We start from the raw sequence: 15998 nt of genomic DNA on the forward strand, positions 1-15998 counted from the left end.
ACACACACACACACACACACACACACACACAGTATGAGTGGGGGAGGGGCAGAGAGAGAGGGAGACAGAATCCGAAGCAGGCTCCAAGGCTCTCAGCTGTCAGCAAAGGGCCTGATGTGGGGCTTGAACTCACAAGCTGTGAGATCATGACCTGAGCCAAAGTCAGGTGCCCAACCAACTGAGCCATCCAGGTGCCCCTTAAAACTTTTAAAAAATGTTTATTTATTTTGAGAGAGAGAAAGAAAGCACGAGTGGGGAGAAGGGCAGAGAGAGAGGAAGAGAGAATCCCAAGCAGGTTCCCTGCTGTCAGTGCAGAGCCCATTGTGGGACTTGATTCCATGAACCTGAGATCATGACCTATGCTGAAACCAAGAGTTGGATGCTTAACTGATTGAGCCACCCAGGCACCCCACCCTGAAGCTATTTAAAAGGGTGAATTAGATTTATACCTACCCAGGATGTATTATTTAGTGGGAAAAAGGAAGTGCAGAATAAAAGTATGATCCCATTTCTGACAAAACAAATAACCACACATCTACACAAACACTGCATCCACTTCAATAGGAGCTTGGAGAAAGGTATGGAAGTATATATACCAAACTGATTTCAGAAGGAAGGAAATGGGAAGAAGGGGGAAAGGAGAGATTATAACTTTTTCTTTATAACATCTTCAAATTGTTTAGTTACAATGAACATATGCATTACTACTTTAGGGAAAATTAATGAAAATAAAAACAATAACAAAGAAGCATATGAGAGCAGAGGAAAACTCCGATAAGCTATGTTACACATTACCTGTTTATCTTTACATGGGATAGTTAACTGTATTTACTTTCTTTTTGGTCAAAACAGAACATTTTAATGGCTGGAAGACAATTTTTTTAAAAAAGCTTCATGGAGGTAAAAAAGGGTACTTCATTTCCTAAACATTTATGCTTTTTATTCAAGGAGAAAAATATGGGTGCCTGGGTGGCTCAGTTGGTTAAGCATCCGACTCTTGGTGTCAGCTCAAGTCATGATCTCACAGTCTGTGGGTTAGAGTCCCACATCAGGCTCTGTGCTGATGGTGCAGAGCCTGATTGGGATTCTCTGTCTCCCTCTCTCTGCCCCTCCCCCATGCATTCTCTCTCTCTCTCTTTCTCTCTCTCTCTCTCTCTCTCTCTCCCTCAAAAATAAACATTTTTTAAAAAAAGAAAGAAAGAAAGCAAGAAAGCAAGAAAGCAAGAAAGCAAGAAAGCAAGAAAGAAAGAAAGAAACTGCCCAGGTCAGGTGGTGTGTGGGCTGGTTCTGTGCTGCTGACTATTCCATGGCTCAGTGCCCTTGACTGCTGTCCTCCCCCTGAGCCAATTAAATCCACTCCTGGGAGTGTACTGGCTGCTGGGAACCAAAGCCCTGCAAATGCTGCATCTCTGCTCACAGGCTCTCCTGGGCTTCAAGCAGATGCTTTGGCTTCTGTATCAAATGGGTTCCGGAATCCAGAGAAACAAAATGGCTTGTTCTGCAAACCATTTTGATGGAAGGAGAAAGGAGAGGAAATGGTTTATCTCAGTGAATGAAATAAAAGAGAACACTCCTGAAGGACAGCTACTATACTAGATCTGCTATTTCAGAGTTAGGTGCAAGGTACACTCTGGCCTTCCCCAGTGAAATGCTTTGCTTTTAACTTTGTGTTCTTTTATTTCATTGAAATAATAATGACACCTCACATTTCTATAGCACTTCATATTTTACAAAGCACTTTAAGATGCCTTATCTTAATTTCATCTTCATAATGACCCAGGTATCAGATCAGTATCATTTTTACTTACAGGTGAAAATGACCCAGAGATGTTAAGAATCTTTTTTTTTTTTAATTTATTTATTTTGAGAGGAAGAGAAAGCATGAGTAGGGGGAGAGGGCAGAGAGAGAGAGAGAGAGAGGGAAGGAGCGAATCCCAAGCAGGCTCCACACTGTCAGTATAGAGCCCATCATGGGGCTCGATCCCACAAACTGTGATACTATGACCTGAGCTGAAACCAAGAGTCAGACGCTTAACCAACCGAGCCACCCAGGTGTCCCAAGCCAAGTTAAGAATCTTTGTAAGTCACAGCAGGTTGGTAACAAAGCTGCAATATAAACTCAGGTCTCCAAACCCCGAGTCCAGTAGGACTCCAGTAGGGAGCTCGGGTATGAAATCACAAGGAGAAAGGCAGGCAAGCCAATGAATAAAGGAAGGCTCTTGGGAATAACAGCTCTCCTTGCCTTTTAGGAAAAGAATTATAGTCCAGGAGTAATATTCTATGCCACCTCAGAGAGAAACTTTCTCATGTACTGGAATACAGCTGCTGACTATGAGAAGGAAATCCCATGCTCCTGTGTCTGCCTACCCACATCCTACCCAACCTTCAATGCTGCTAGGTCTCTAAAAGCCCAGGGCACAGGAGATGTATCTCTTTCATCTCTATGCCCTCAGGGCCCAGCCCTGAGTCTGGCACAGACTAAAAGCCTCTAAGTTTCTACCTCTAGTGGTTTCAAATCCATCTACTACCTCTTCTATCTCCCCACCCTTACCTTCTTGTCCTACCCAACGCCAATCCTCTTTCTCCACGACTACTGCGACTGCCCCTCAATCCATTCTCCACACAGCAAACACCACCCACAAAGGCTTACATCATCAGGCCCCTGCCTAACTCTCTGAACCCTAACCTCTGCCCCCTTCTCAGTTCTCTTCCCCTCTATGCTTCAGCCACACTGGCTTCCCTTCAGTCTCTCCAACATCCCACATGCTCTCCTGCCTTGGGCCCTTGCACACATGTACCTTTCCCTATCTGGATTCTTTCCCACGACACCCTTCCTCCCCACCTCCTGCCTTAGCTCTTGGCCTAACGGACACCTCATCTCAGCACTGGCTCTTCAAGCAAACCTGCCCTGACTGCACCCCTGTTTATTCATTTCATAACACCACTACACGTCCTTGTAAGCTTCATGTGAAGAAGGACCATGCCTGTTCCATGAAACACTGTCCTCCTATCACCTTGCCCAGTGCCTGGAAAATAATTAGGTGCTCAATAAATACTAACTAGCTGAACACAGGAAAAGAGTATTGAAGTGAACTGAAGGCTCGACTCAAATGCCACTGCCCCTCCTCTTTCTCAGGCTTTCCATGGCACTGTCCCTCTCTGGGGGTGCACAATGACACGTGTTAGAGTTATTGGAGTCTTTTTTTTCCTATCAGACTGCAAGCTGCTTAGAGGTCTCATTTACCTTGGCATTCCCCATAGCGCCTTGCATAACGCCTGACACACAGAGGGTTCTGAACAGGGGACGAATTCTTGCACACGCACGGGAAAGTACAAGGGAAGGCTGCAGTCTCCAACCACAGACAATGGTTTCTCCTACCCAGGGGAACGTAGCACATGGCATGAACACCTTTGAGATTTGCAAACAGAGACTTTGCCCAGAAAATGACAAGTGAAACCTGAAAAGCAGTGGTAGTGTGTGGGTGAGTGGATGGGGGGTGAGGACAGGACAAGCGTGTACTGTTAAAGGGGAGTTTCTTACACTGGCAGAAACTTTCTGGTGCCAAACTGGAATGTGGATAAGAGACCTAACAAAGCTCATACCCTTTGACCTGGCCAAGCCTTATTAAAAAATCAAAGATGTGAAACCACTGGGTGAGGATTTAAGTGTTTTTCTGTACTGTCTAGCTTTCCTTCCATGAATATGTTCTAATTTCATAATCTGAAAAAGGAAATGCTCTACAATAAATGTTATAAAAACAAACCAGCAAGATCCAGTGGTGATCTTAGACTGCAAAATCACCTGTCCTTATGTCTCCTTAAACCTGGGAATGAAGATTTAGGATCCTCCAAGGCGGGGGCCCCTGCAGTTTGTGAGGAAGAGTTCCTGTCTTTCATCTGAAGCCTTGGACAGGAAGGTTCCAGGAGTGAAAGCTTCAGCAGCACGCAGCTCTCATTTCTCCCTAAAGCTGGCAAAGCTCTGGGGGTAATCAACCAGCTGGAGATCGGGACCCCTATCTGCCAGATGCTGGTCCACTCCAACTGTTCATCTGTCTGTCTTCCGTGACGCTCTGAGAACTTCACAAGCCACAGGCTATCTCTCCTCCAGGCCCTGTTCCTCCACCCTCATGCTTGGTCCTAGGTCTGCCCTCAGTGTAATTTACTGAATGGCAGAGACCACACCTATAAAGTACTAAACATAATGACTGACCTAAGTCCCTGGGACATAATAAGAACGCATCAGCTAACAATACCTTCATTTCTTTAGTGACCTGAAGGTCCATTATTCATTTCGGAAAAGCCAAGTTGAAGAGTAGTAATTTCTTGGAAGATTAAAGAGACGTCTTCTAAATAAAGTTAGGAAACGCTGGCTTCCTCTAATAAGACAGATGCATTTTAATCTGCAATTTAGAATCACTCAGCATCAGACCTGACGGCAGCTTCCAAAGGAACCACTCTTTGAAGAAGCAGTGCACAAAGTTTTCATAAAGCATTTCTGAAAGATTTCCAGGAGGTAGTGAGCTCAGCCTTGGGTCATGATTAATGACTTGTTTCCAAGAACTTTAGATTTTCCACGTCTGTCTCCACTTAGGAATCACTTCTGGCCCCTTGTGAAAACACTCAGCAGAGTTAATTGGGTGAACTCAGCTTCTTGTCACACTCAGAAAGTAACACCTGCCACCAGCTTCTTCCTTAAGTGGCTGGGCCAGCATCCTCTGGTCCCAGGAGAACAGCACCTGACTGGGTGATAGGAAACAGTGCTAAGGCTTTGTTGAAAGAGCCAGGATGGGCTTCAACACTGATAAGTTCAGAGATGACCTCACATCCCTCAAACAAATGCCATCCAATGACTCAGGGGGCCAGGGCCTGTGTACCTTGGCTAACATTCTGTTTCTGGAAACCATAAAGTAGCTAATCCCAAGCATTTTCCTGCCAACTAAGTAGGCTATGAGCTTTATCCTGTTTCATCCCCATGGTATCCCTGGAGGTAGGTATAACTGTGATCCCCCCCACTTCACAGAAGAGAAGCAGGCTCTATGAGGTAATCTAAGATGTCTCCACTAGGAGGTGGGGAGTACCTGCTCCCCTCCCCAACTTCTCACTGAACCCTAGACAGTCTGAAGTGACAAGGACTGCAAATACCAACCAGCCCAGAGGTCGAAAATACAAATGCCCACAGGGGACAAGGGGCAGGCAGGAGATTAGAGATGGTGACAGGCAAGCAAATAACACAGATGGTAAGCAACTGGGGAGCACACCTGCTAAAGGCATTAAAATTCAAACAAAAATAAAAACCTAAACCAGGTACTTTCCTTCCAGAAATATCACCTCCTCACCACCATCTTAGGAGGAAGGACCAGTTTTTAAATCAGCCAAAGTCTGGAGATCTTGGGGAGCTGGGTAGAGACAGAGGCCCGCTGCCCACGGCCATGGTGGTTCCATGGCAGCAACGGTGCACTTTCAAGGGTTGAGCTGCTGGAGGAGACTGAAACTCTCAGATACTCCAAGGGGCTTTGAGAACTCTCCTGTAACCATGGTCTTAATTCAAGTGACTGTTTGTTTGTTTTTGAGAGAGAGAGAGCACGTGAGTAGGGAAGGGTGGCAGAGGGACAGAGAATCTTAAGCAGGCTCCATCCATGCTCAGGGTGAGCCCCATGCAGGGCTTGATCGCAAGACCCTGGAATCACGATCTGAGCTGAAATCAAGAGTCAGATGCCCAACAGACTGAGCCACGCAGGCACCCCAAGCAGTTTTTAAATACTGCATCTTCTTGAGGGTTAGAGTCTCTAATAGGCTTAAAGATAAAAATCCCTTAAATTGACAATACCTGGGACCCTAGAAACTCAAAATTCAAGATTTGACATCTTCTGCTTTTCTTTGTGCTTTGGCTCTGGCCATCCTTTCCCGCAGCAGGAGAGGCCGTGTCTCGGTAAGATGAAGGTAGAAGGGCAGCAGAGAGATTTTTCCTTCCTTTTCTCCCTCTCCTGTGCCAAGCCAGGGACTAGGATGGTGGTCTCTACATTAAAATCGAGTATGCTGTGTTTCCTCTGGAACTGTGTGCCAGGCTTTCTACCTGGTAATGGGGTTATGGTAACGTCCGAGACAGACTCACGAGAGAGGGCACATGGTCCAGAGGAGACACGGTGAATGGAAGTTATGCCAGTAATTGGGAGCACAGTTCAGGTGAACACGAGGAAGGAGTTCAGGATAATATGGAACATACAATGGAGATCGGGGAGTAATGACACTGACCACCTCGGGTTTTGCAAAAGGGTGAGCATAACATGGGGTTGAGCATTTATGAGACACTCGTTAGTGTTAATTCTTGTTTCTCCTCCCTCCCTATTGTGTGTGTGCCCACACGTACACCACACTGAGACTTTCTTCATCACACCTTACAAAACTATAAAAACTCAGAAGTAACTTACTGTTTACTGTGTTATGTCCTCTTTTAATTGTCCTCACAGGTGCCCGTTTTTAGCCACTCTGGGATACTGAAAACCACAGGCACTTTGCTCCTCAAGCCCTAAGGATTCTCCTCAAAAGCAAGAAAGATATGGATGGTTCACGTCAAGCTGAATTCTGAAATATAGCGACCATCTAGTTTTGTCCCTTTATTTAGGAACAAAAGAGGAAACTGGGGTCCAGAAAGTGTAGAACGCTTGCTCAGGGCCACAAAGTTTCACTGGGTGGCCCTTTGTTTCTTAAAGCCGAAGTCTTTCCCCTTTAACTTTCCCAACTGCTTCTACCTGCTGGCAGGGGAGGTGGGTTGCTCGCAGCGGCTGCAAGCCACGTACCTCAAACCAGCGCAGAAGCCTCAGCTCCGGCGCCCGCTGGTGAGCCTCCTCCCTTCCCCTCTGTACAGAGTGGCTCACCCGTTTATTGTTTTTGTTTGTTTTTTTTTTAATTTTTTTTCAACGTTTATTTATTTCTGGGACAGAGAGAGACAGAGCATGAACGGGGGAGGGACAGAGAGAGAGGGAGACACAGAATCGGAAACAGGCTCCAGGCTCTGAGCCATCAGCCCAGAGCCTGACGCGGGGCTCGAACTCACGGACCGCGGGATCGTGACCTGGCTGAAGTCGGACGCTTAACCGACTGCGCCACCCAGGCGCCCCTGTTTTTGTTTTTTAATGTTTATTTATTTGAGAGAGAGAGACAGAGAGAGAGCAAGCGGGGGAGGGGCAGAGAGGGAGACACAGAATCAGGAGCAGGCTCCAGGCTCTGAGCTGTCAGCATAGAACCCGATGAGGGGCTCAAACTTGTGAACCGCGAGCTCATGACCTGACCTGAAGTCGGACGCTTAATTGACTGAGCCACCTCGGCGCCCCTCACCCGGTTTAAAATCCTAAAAACAAACCCCAACAAATAAAATGCCCAAGTGCTTACTTACACTTGTTCTGTTTATTTTCTAGTCATCAACAGCAAATTTTAAAAAGGAAGCAATAAAAATACCACGAAGCTAAAGTTTTCCGACGCTTCTTTCCATCCTGGAGTCTATGAAGCTACTGCGGCATTAGGTGTATGTGATAAGCTAACTTCATGAAACCTAATCATCTAGCTTACATTTAGGATACCAATCTTATATTTGTGAGGAAAGGACTACGGGGAATTTTCACTTGCAGGGACCTGTGTCCCTGGAATGTGTAAATTTGGTTGTACCACCTTCTTAATCAGAGAAAAAAAACGGAAGGTTTTTACAAACACCGATGCCTAAGGGAACACTTATTTCTTTACCTATCTTTAGGGCAAGCAGCTGCTTTTAAAGCTGTGGCCAATCTGTCAGCCTTCTTGGGGTAAAAAAGTCAAACAGCGTTTGAATGGAGCCCATCTGTGAAGCTTGAGTTCAGACTCTAGCCTCAGGCAGTTTCAGACAAAGTCATAATTTTCAGAGCAATAATATATCATAATATAAAAATAGACACTTTGTGGCCAACAGGCTATAAAGCCAGCAGAGCTCTCCAGAGGGCTCTGCCTCCAAGCTCTGCTTTCCCTTGGGGTGGGAGCAGCGGAGAATAAAGTTCTACTCACAAGAGCGAAGAGTTTCTCCAAAGTCCAGGGCTCTTCAGTCACAAGTGAGGGGAGGATTTAAGAAACCAGGATTCAAAATGCTTCCCTTCTGAGGGTTAGCAAGATTAGCAGACCAGGCCGGCAGAGCCGTCTGGATTCTTTCTTGCTCTCTCTCTCTCTCCCTCCCTCTTTCAGAGTCTCTAAATGAAATGCACTTCGAGGGTTTTAGTGGGTGTTTCCCACGTCTCTGGCCAAGTAAGTCCCCATTTGTTGTAACCCAATGCTCAGCCTGATGATGTCAACCACTCAGCTGCCTCGCTTGGTTTCCACCTCTCCGTCCACGGGGGAGATCCATTTCCTCTGGACAATGAGCCGGGGGCGGGGGCTGTAACTGCATCCCAGGCCGTCACACTTGCCTAACATCCTTCCTTCAATTTTAAACAGTGCAGCCTTAGTGACAAAAGGCTTCCTATCCAGTCACTGGGCCAGGGATCCTGGCCTAAGTCCCTTTGCCTCATAGTCACTGATGACCGAAGGTGATCTGGTTTGCTTTGCTGTGTTTTCATTCACTTTGGTGTGTAATATGCTTCCTAGGGTGGAGATCCCCACTCGACCCCACCCCCATTTCCTCCTGCTCAATTTTCTCAGTTGTTTAATTTCTCCTCCCAAGTTTTCTGGGTGCATGCTGGGCACAGTGCATGTTTGGCCCTCACTTAGGGGAGAGGACATGTGCCCAAGTGTGAGGTTCGGAAGGCGCACTGGTCTGTTGCCTGGAGAACTGGCTTCTGGTCTCAATCACACTCCTAACTGAATGGCCTCAAGTCACCTCTCTTCCTGCACCTCAGTTTCCCCATCAATGAAGATGGCTTTGGGGCCTCCTACTTTTGAAGGTCAGTGACTGAGGAGCTTATCAACAATCTCAACATAAAGAATTTTACTGCAAGCCGGCTGATGACATGCTTAAGGGAGGGGAGAAGCCTTGACAGGTCAGAGGCTGATGCCCGAGATGCCAGGCTCAGCCTGGCTCCTTTAGCCTCCTTTGTGGTGCAGCTGAACTGTTTCTCTGGGAGAAAACACCAAAGAATTCACTGAACAAGGCCTGGGGGACATGGGAAGAGGCAGCATAAACTACTGGATAAGATAAAGAAGTATGAGAACTGTCCTTAGGGATTAACGTGGACCAGCAGGGGTTAGGAGAAAGAGTAGCAATCTCTTGCATTTGCAGAGCTCTTGAAGGGGAAGACACACGAAAGCCCTGTACTTCTGGGTACAAGGGGAAGCAGCGTGACATGTATATTGCTTATGGGCATCAGTGTGGGAGCCAGAGATGTGGATCTGAGTCCTGTGTGACTTAACTGCTCTGAACTTTTTTTTTTTTAACTATAAAATGGGACACTAGGGCCTGCCTGTTAGGGCAGTGAGAAAGAACACGTGCAAGGGAAATGAAAGCATCTGCACATACTACGAGCTGATAGACGGCAGCTTTGTTGTCGTACGTAATCTCGCCTGATTCTCATTTTAGGAGAATTAGTACCCGGGGGCTAAATTCTTAGTCTGCTTTTCCTGGGTAGGAAAAATGAAACAAAGAGAAGTGACATGCTCACGGTCATACAGCTCAAGATTAAAGGGTGAGATTTGGAAACTGAGTCTTTTAACTCCTACTTAGGCCAGCATGCATGCCATACACATGCCAAGGCTACTTCTCAGAATGGTAACTTCTCTGAACATGGCCCTTGTTTCTAAATGGGATTATCTCTACTTAGAAAAATGAGCTAACTTATTAAAACAAATAGGGAAGGGGTGGGAGGGACGATTTTCAGCCAGGCCAGGGGAGGGGGAGGTAGTCCATCTACTGCCTAACGGAAACACGACAGGCCATTCATTAGGTAAGAGGCGGTACTACTTACTTGCTTTGCTACCAAAATACCTCGTGACCTGAAGGAGTCTGGGCTTCCACCGCCCTTCCCCACAAAAGGCAGATCTGATCTGTCTTAAACTTACTTGGATGGCAAGATGGGATTGGAGCTCTTTTAGGAAAGAAGCTATTTATAGGTGGGGGTAAGGCTGTGGGAGTTTGTGACTTAACAAAAATTTTAATTAGTTCTCAGAAATCTTTGATGCTGTAATCAGGAAAGACTAAGCAAACAGACTATATGTCAGGAGGGAGTGTGCCAATCTAAGGCCTTCCCAAAGCTGGTGTGGGGCTACAGAAGGAAAAGCACTCCAGCCTCTTAGCTCATGGAGAACAGTAGTTACCATCTCAGAGAGATCTGGGTTTTTCCTTCCTGTCCTTGGATGGTCCAGCAATGTATAACCTTGGGAAAGTCAACTTCTGTGTAAAGTGAGAATAATAACACTTACCCTACAAGGTTATTGTGTGGATTAAGTGCCTGGCACATACCACATGTTCAAAAATACTTGGAAAAAAAACTTGCAAAAATAAGCTGTGACATCCTAAAGTAAAGGCATTATTTTCTAATTCTGATTCAGTGTCACCATCCTCTACTCTGAAGATGATGTAACGGTGAATGAATAAAGTCAAGGATGTTGGGAAGCCAGAGGACCCATTATTTCTCTAGAATTCTCTAGAATTCATTCTCAGGATGAATAAGGAACAAAAGCCCACCTAGAGCTGTGTTCTCAGCAGGAACACTCAGCTTGGAGGGACTGGAGGTGGAGACTGGGACTATTGTCTGGCCAGGCCTTTATTCCAGAAGCCCAAGGGGGCATCAGAAAATGAGCTGGGCCCTGGACAGATCAGTTTACTGAAATCACTCCCAATTCTTTGAATCATGTTTTGTTATTTGAACAAGAATAATAGTAAGGAGCGTGTTCATAAAAACAAAGATATTGTTTTCTTCGACCACATATATTTTACTTTTTTTAATTATTTTTTTAAATTTTTGAGAGAGCACAAGTGTGGGAGGGCGGAGAGAGAGGGAGACACAGAATCTGAAGCAGGCTCCAGGCTCTGAGCTGTCAGCACAGAGCCCAACGCGGGGCTTGAACTCTCACGAACCATGAGATCATGACCTGAGCCGAAGTTGGACGCTTAACCGACTAAGCCACCCAGGCGCCCCATCGACCACATACATTTTATAACACTTGCCTGGCAGACTGAATACTTGTACATCTGTGACAGAGTCCATGAAGAGAAAACAGGACAACACCATCACGCTCATTCTGTCTTCTGACAACGGCGGATTTACCGTGTGGACTGGGGCCATGCTCTGTGCCTAGCGCTCTACAGACACCACCTTATGTTACCCTGACAATTATCAGGGGCAGGAGGTATTTGGTATCCTCTCATCTTACAGCTGTGGAGACCGATGCTGCAGAGGCTGACCAGCCTGTGCCAGGTTCACTGGAATACGGGCAGGAGCCTGGGCTCCTCGCCAGGGCTGCCTGGGGCCAGGCCTGTATTCTGAAGTCCCTCACTCTACTGACTCTGATAGGGTTTCCCTGCAGGAAAGCTCCCAACTCTACACGGCCCGCGGTATTGGCTCCACCTGAGGAAACGCTGGCTGCTTCTGAGCGCAGAGCTGTTCTGAAGGGCTCAGGCAGCCCCTTTGCACAAAGCTGCCCTTAATTCCCACCCTTCACCCCCCAGTCTGGAAGGGGTCTCTCCCTGTGAATTTCCTTAGTACTTTATCTGTTTTTCTCTTACAAAACTTATGCTTTTCTCCTCTCTGAGGCATATTTATTCTTGGGCAGATCTTATGTTGCTAGAATCTGAGTTCCTTATGGAAAAGATCTGTGTTTAATTTATGAGCATTTTGTACATATGATGAGATACTTGTTAAAATAAGAAAATCTATAAATCATAAAAACTTACAATGGACGTTTACCATACACCAGGTAATATTCCAATTGCTCTATATAAATTATCTCATTTAATCCCTGTGAGGTCCTATGAAGTAGGTATTATTATTTCCATTTGACACATGAGGAAATTCTAGACACAGATCAATAGGTAATTTGTTGATCTGGTAACTGACTGACATCTGTTGAAAGGAGCATATGATGAATAAGTTCTGGCCATGGCTACTGACCTAGTCCAAACAGCTGCTGCAAAATGCAATTAGCTTTCACCCTATCAAAGGCAGGTTTCACGGGCACCTGAGTGGCTGAGTAGGTTAAACGTCTGACTTTGGCTCAGGTCATGATCTCATGGTTTGTGGGTTCGAGCCCCACATCGGGCTATGTGCTGACAGCTTGCTCAGAGCCTGCAGCATGCTTTGGATTCTGTGTCTCCTTCTCTCTCTGCCCCTCCCCCACTCACACTCTGTCTCTCTCTGCCTCTCAAAAATAAATAAATGTAAAAAAAATTTTTTTTTAAAAAGGCAGGTTTCAGTTGTCATGCCATTTCAAACTCTCTTATTCACTATGGCACACAGCTAGAAGGTCCCCATTTTCTCTAGACATTATTAAGAAGCATATTGACTGAGACAATTATAAAAAATAGATTTGTTTTTCTTTCCAATTATAATTGCTTACTGTAAAAAAGAGGAAATATAGAAGAGCAGGAAAAAAGGGAGGAAAATCATCCATCTTCCTACCACACAGAAATAACCAGTTAACCTCCTGGCATATGGACCCAAAAGAACCATACCTACACTCAAATAATGTTTTAAAATCAGACACTTAAGGGCACCCGGGTGGCTAAGTCAATTAAGTGTCCGACTCTTGATTTCGGCACAGTGCATGATCTCGAGGTTCGTGAGTTCAAGCCCCATGTTGGGCTCTGGGTGCTGACAGAGCAGAGCCTGCTTGGGATTCTCTCTCTCTGCCCTTCCCCTGTGCACACTCATGCGCGCGCTCTCTCTCTCTCTCTCTCTATCTCTCTCTCTCTCTCTCAAAATAAATAAGTAAACTTAAAAATAAAAAATAAAATAAAATCAGACACTTAAGTCATTTGGGGGCAGAGAGGAGTCAGTCCCACAAAAGATGACAAAGAAATGTTTGATTTTTTTTTTTTTTGATTTTGGAATATACCTGGCTGTATTCTTTATAGGGTTTGATGTTCTGAGGGTCCACCTCCTGGGCCCCCTTAGACTGCTGGTGATGCAGCCAGTGTGCCCGATGGAGGGATGGCAAGAGAAGGGAAGCCTGATCCCAGATAGCATGCACTTAAAAAAATAGGTAGGTTCACAGGATACCTCCTGTCTCATAGGAGATTGGGCGTCCTTATCCTGACCTTTGAGGGCCCCTCAGTCTAACTGCTGGTCAGGTGCCCTAAAGCAAAGTGTACCCTTTAGTGTGGTAGACAGAGCTTCTGGCAGCTTCCCAGGCAGGGGTGAGGTCCATGTGGCAAACAGACAACCAGTTCCAGAGGAAACGAAGGCCTAACTCCTAAAAGGAGGCTTTTATTATTGCTTACAATTGGCAAAAAAAAGGAAAAAAAAGAAAAAAAAAAGGCATCACAGGGCATTTGAGGAAAACCAACAGCAGGACAGAAACTAAAATATAGAGAAAATGGACTCTTTTATGGGAAAGAAATTCAGACAAGTGAAAACCTTTCAAAAAATTTTCTTATGTCTTCAGAGAGATTCTGAAGATACTATCTATGTCCATAAAATAAGCTGACAACACTGAACTCTTAGAAATTAATAATATGAATATTGAAATTAACAATTCAGTAGAAAACCTGGAAAACATGAAAAGGAAATCTTTCAAAATACAGTATAGGGGGGAAAAGTTTACAGGATAAAAAAGGATTTTGACCTAGAACAACAATCCAGGAAGTTCAACATTAGACTAAATAGGAATTCCAGAGAAAGAATACAAAGAAAGGTACAATAGGAAATCATCTAAGAAATCATGAGGAAACGTTCCCAGGGCTGAAAGGAAGGCTGCATCCTTAAAAAGGAGGAGAGTCTCCCATGCCTATATGCATTCTCCTAACCTTGCAGAATCCAAAAGGAAAAAAATCCTCCACGTTTCTAGGGAGACTGTTTCAAAAGAAAAGAATCAGAATGGCATCAGACTTCTTCCGAGCAATACTGGCTGCCGGAAGACAACGGAGCAACGCTTTCAAAGGGAAAAGTTCTAAAAGAAAATGATTTGGAACCTAGAATTTATCCTCAGCGAGGCAAAATGCAGATGATTTTGATACATGGAAGGACTCAGAACAGTTTCTCTCGTGTACTGTTTTCTCACTCAACTCCTGGAGAATATCCTTCCCCTAAAGGAGGGTTTAAGCTGTAAGGTAGGAGTTGAAAGCAGGGATCTAACAAGAGAGGTGGAAGGAACGCCCAGGATGAGGCTGAGGGTAGCTCAGGACTTCAGCTGACCCGCAGGCCTAGAGAGCGCCAGTCTGACTGGGGACTCCCCGACAGGTGTGCTGAAAATCGTACTGAGAGTCCACGGAAGAGTATGGGAAGACTTTGCAGTAAGAAACAAAGAGAACTGAGCATAGTAAAGACGCAGCTGTTATTACATCCAGGAAAAGCCGTACAGAAAGGAAAAATAACCAGAACATTACTGGCTCAGCAGTAAATATTTACGACGCCATAATGCTACAAAACACTGGATACTGACTTAACCCAAAACCAGTGATACTGGGTGAAAAAGGTAAAGGAGAAGCGTGAGGGGGGCTGCGGTGCTTATAAAAAAAGCTAAAGCCTAATGTGCCATTGGAGGAGGTCAATAGGTAACACCTAAGTTGATGAACAAAGAAAAACTAAATAAATAAAATAAAACTGATGAACAAAGAAAAAGTTGTATGGTAGTGTGTGGTCCTTGCTTGCATCTGATTTGAATAAAAAAAAATAGTTAGGAGTTAATCAGAGATCTTTGCTAGTAATAAGGGATTATTAATTATTTTATATGTGATAAGGGTAGCATAGTTACATTTTTAACAAAGCAATCCTTGTTTTCTTAGAGATGCATGCTGAAATTGCTACTGATGAAATGACATGATGCCTAAAATTTATTCCAAAATTATCCAGTGGCAAGGGGAAAAGTGGCTATAGGCACAGATGAAACAAGATGGGTCATGATTCTTGAAGCTGGATAATGGCTGGTACATGACCACTCGTTATATTATTCTAGTATTGAATATGTTTGAAAATTTCCACAATAAGAGAATGTTTACACAGAGAGGCAGCTGTATAAGCATATTATTTGGATACATGGAAGTAAGACTAGAACAAACAACTAATGGGATCCAAAATGGATGCTCTTGGAAGCAGGGCAGGAGGCAGGGGATAGAGGGGTGGGGGCAGAAGACAGCCATTTTCAGTAACAATTTATTGAAACATTATTTGTTTAATGAAACATTATTTGTTGTTTCAGTAACAAGTAATGATATTGATCTTAAAAAGAATCTATGTGCATATGCCATTTTGACAAAAACAAAAATTAGTTTTAAAAAAGAAGTGGAGGGGCACCTGGGTGGCTCAGTCAGTTAAGTGTCCGACTTCAGCTCAGGTCATGATCTCGCCACTCGTGGGTTCGAGCCCTGCACTGGGCTCTGTGCTGACAGCTCAGAACCACTTTTTGGATCCTCTGTCCCCCTCTCTCTCTGTCTCAAAAATAAATACACATTAAAAATTAAAAAAAAAATAGTGGAGGTAGTGTAATGTTACTTAGAGAAACAGAGGGAACCACTGGAAGAGCTAAAGGCAGAAGATGTTGCCTCGGGGGAGGGGCAAGCAGGAAACGGGTATCCTTCCAGACCTGCAGATTTCTTTTAAAAATTATGTTTGTGTATTGACTTTTTAAAAATGTTATCTATTTTTTTTATCAGTTACTGCCATCAGCTTTTAGCTGGGCCTTTTGCTAATCTCAACATCTACAAACTGAATCTGTTTCTCTAGGCAAAGAATCCTGAATAACCAGAGTGAATGCCTCCACATTAAATATAATGATAATTATTACTGCAGTTTAATAATTATCTACCATTTGTCAGTGCAAATGGTTATTTTATAGGTTATTTCTAGAAATATTTCTAGAAATATAGGTTATTTCTAATCTTTATAACACTC

The 15998-nt window shown here is 44.6% G+C and overlaps 1 protein-coding gene across 4 annotated transcripts in view; it reads right to left on the reverse strand.

Annotated features, from left to right (window-relative positions):
• PKIG (cAMP-dependent protein kinase inhibitor gamma) overlaps positions 1-15998 on the reverse strand; it is a 98560-nt gene that overhangs the window by 24373 nt on the left and 58189 nt on the right. The window contains exon 1 of one of the 4 annotated variants that reach the window (XM_043602299.1): positions 8032-8203. The exons of 2 other annotated variants lie outside the window; for them this stretch is intronic. The gene's annotated coding sequence lies outside the window, so the exon portion shown is untranslated. Of the gene's footprint in view, positions 1-4253; positions 4379-8031; positions 8204-15998 lie in introns of those variants that run through there. One more of the 4 variants, XM_043602302.1, reaches the window with a different exon arrangement.

This window comes from Prionailurus bengalensis, chromosome A3 (assembly GCF_016509475.1).
Source record: "Prionailurus bengalensis isolate Pbe53 chromosome A3, Fcat_Pben_1.1_paternal_pri, whole genome shotgun sequence".
In the NCBI taxonomy this organism is placed as follows: domain Eukaryota; kingdom Metazoa; phylum Chordata; class Mammalia; order Carnivora; family Felidae; genus Prionailurus; species Prionailurus bengalensis.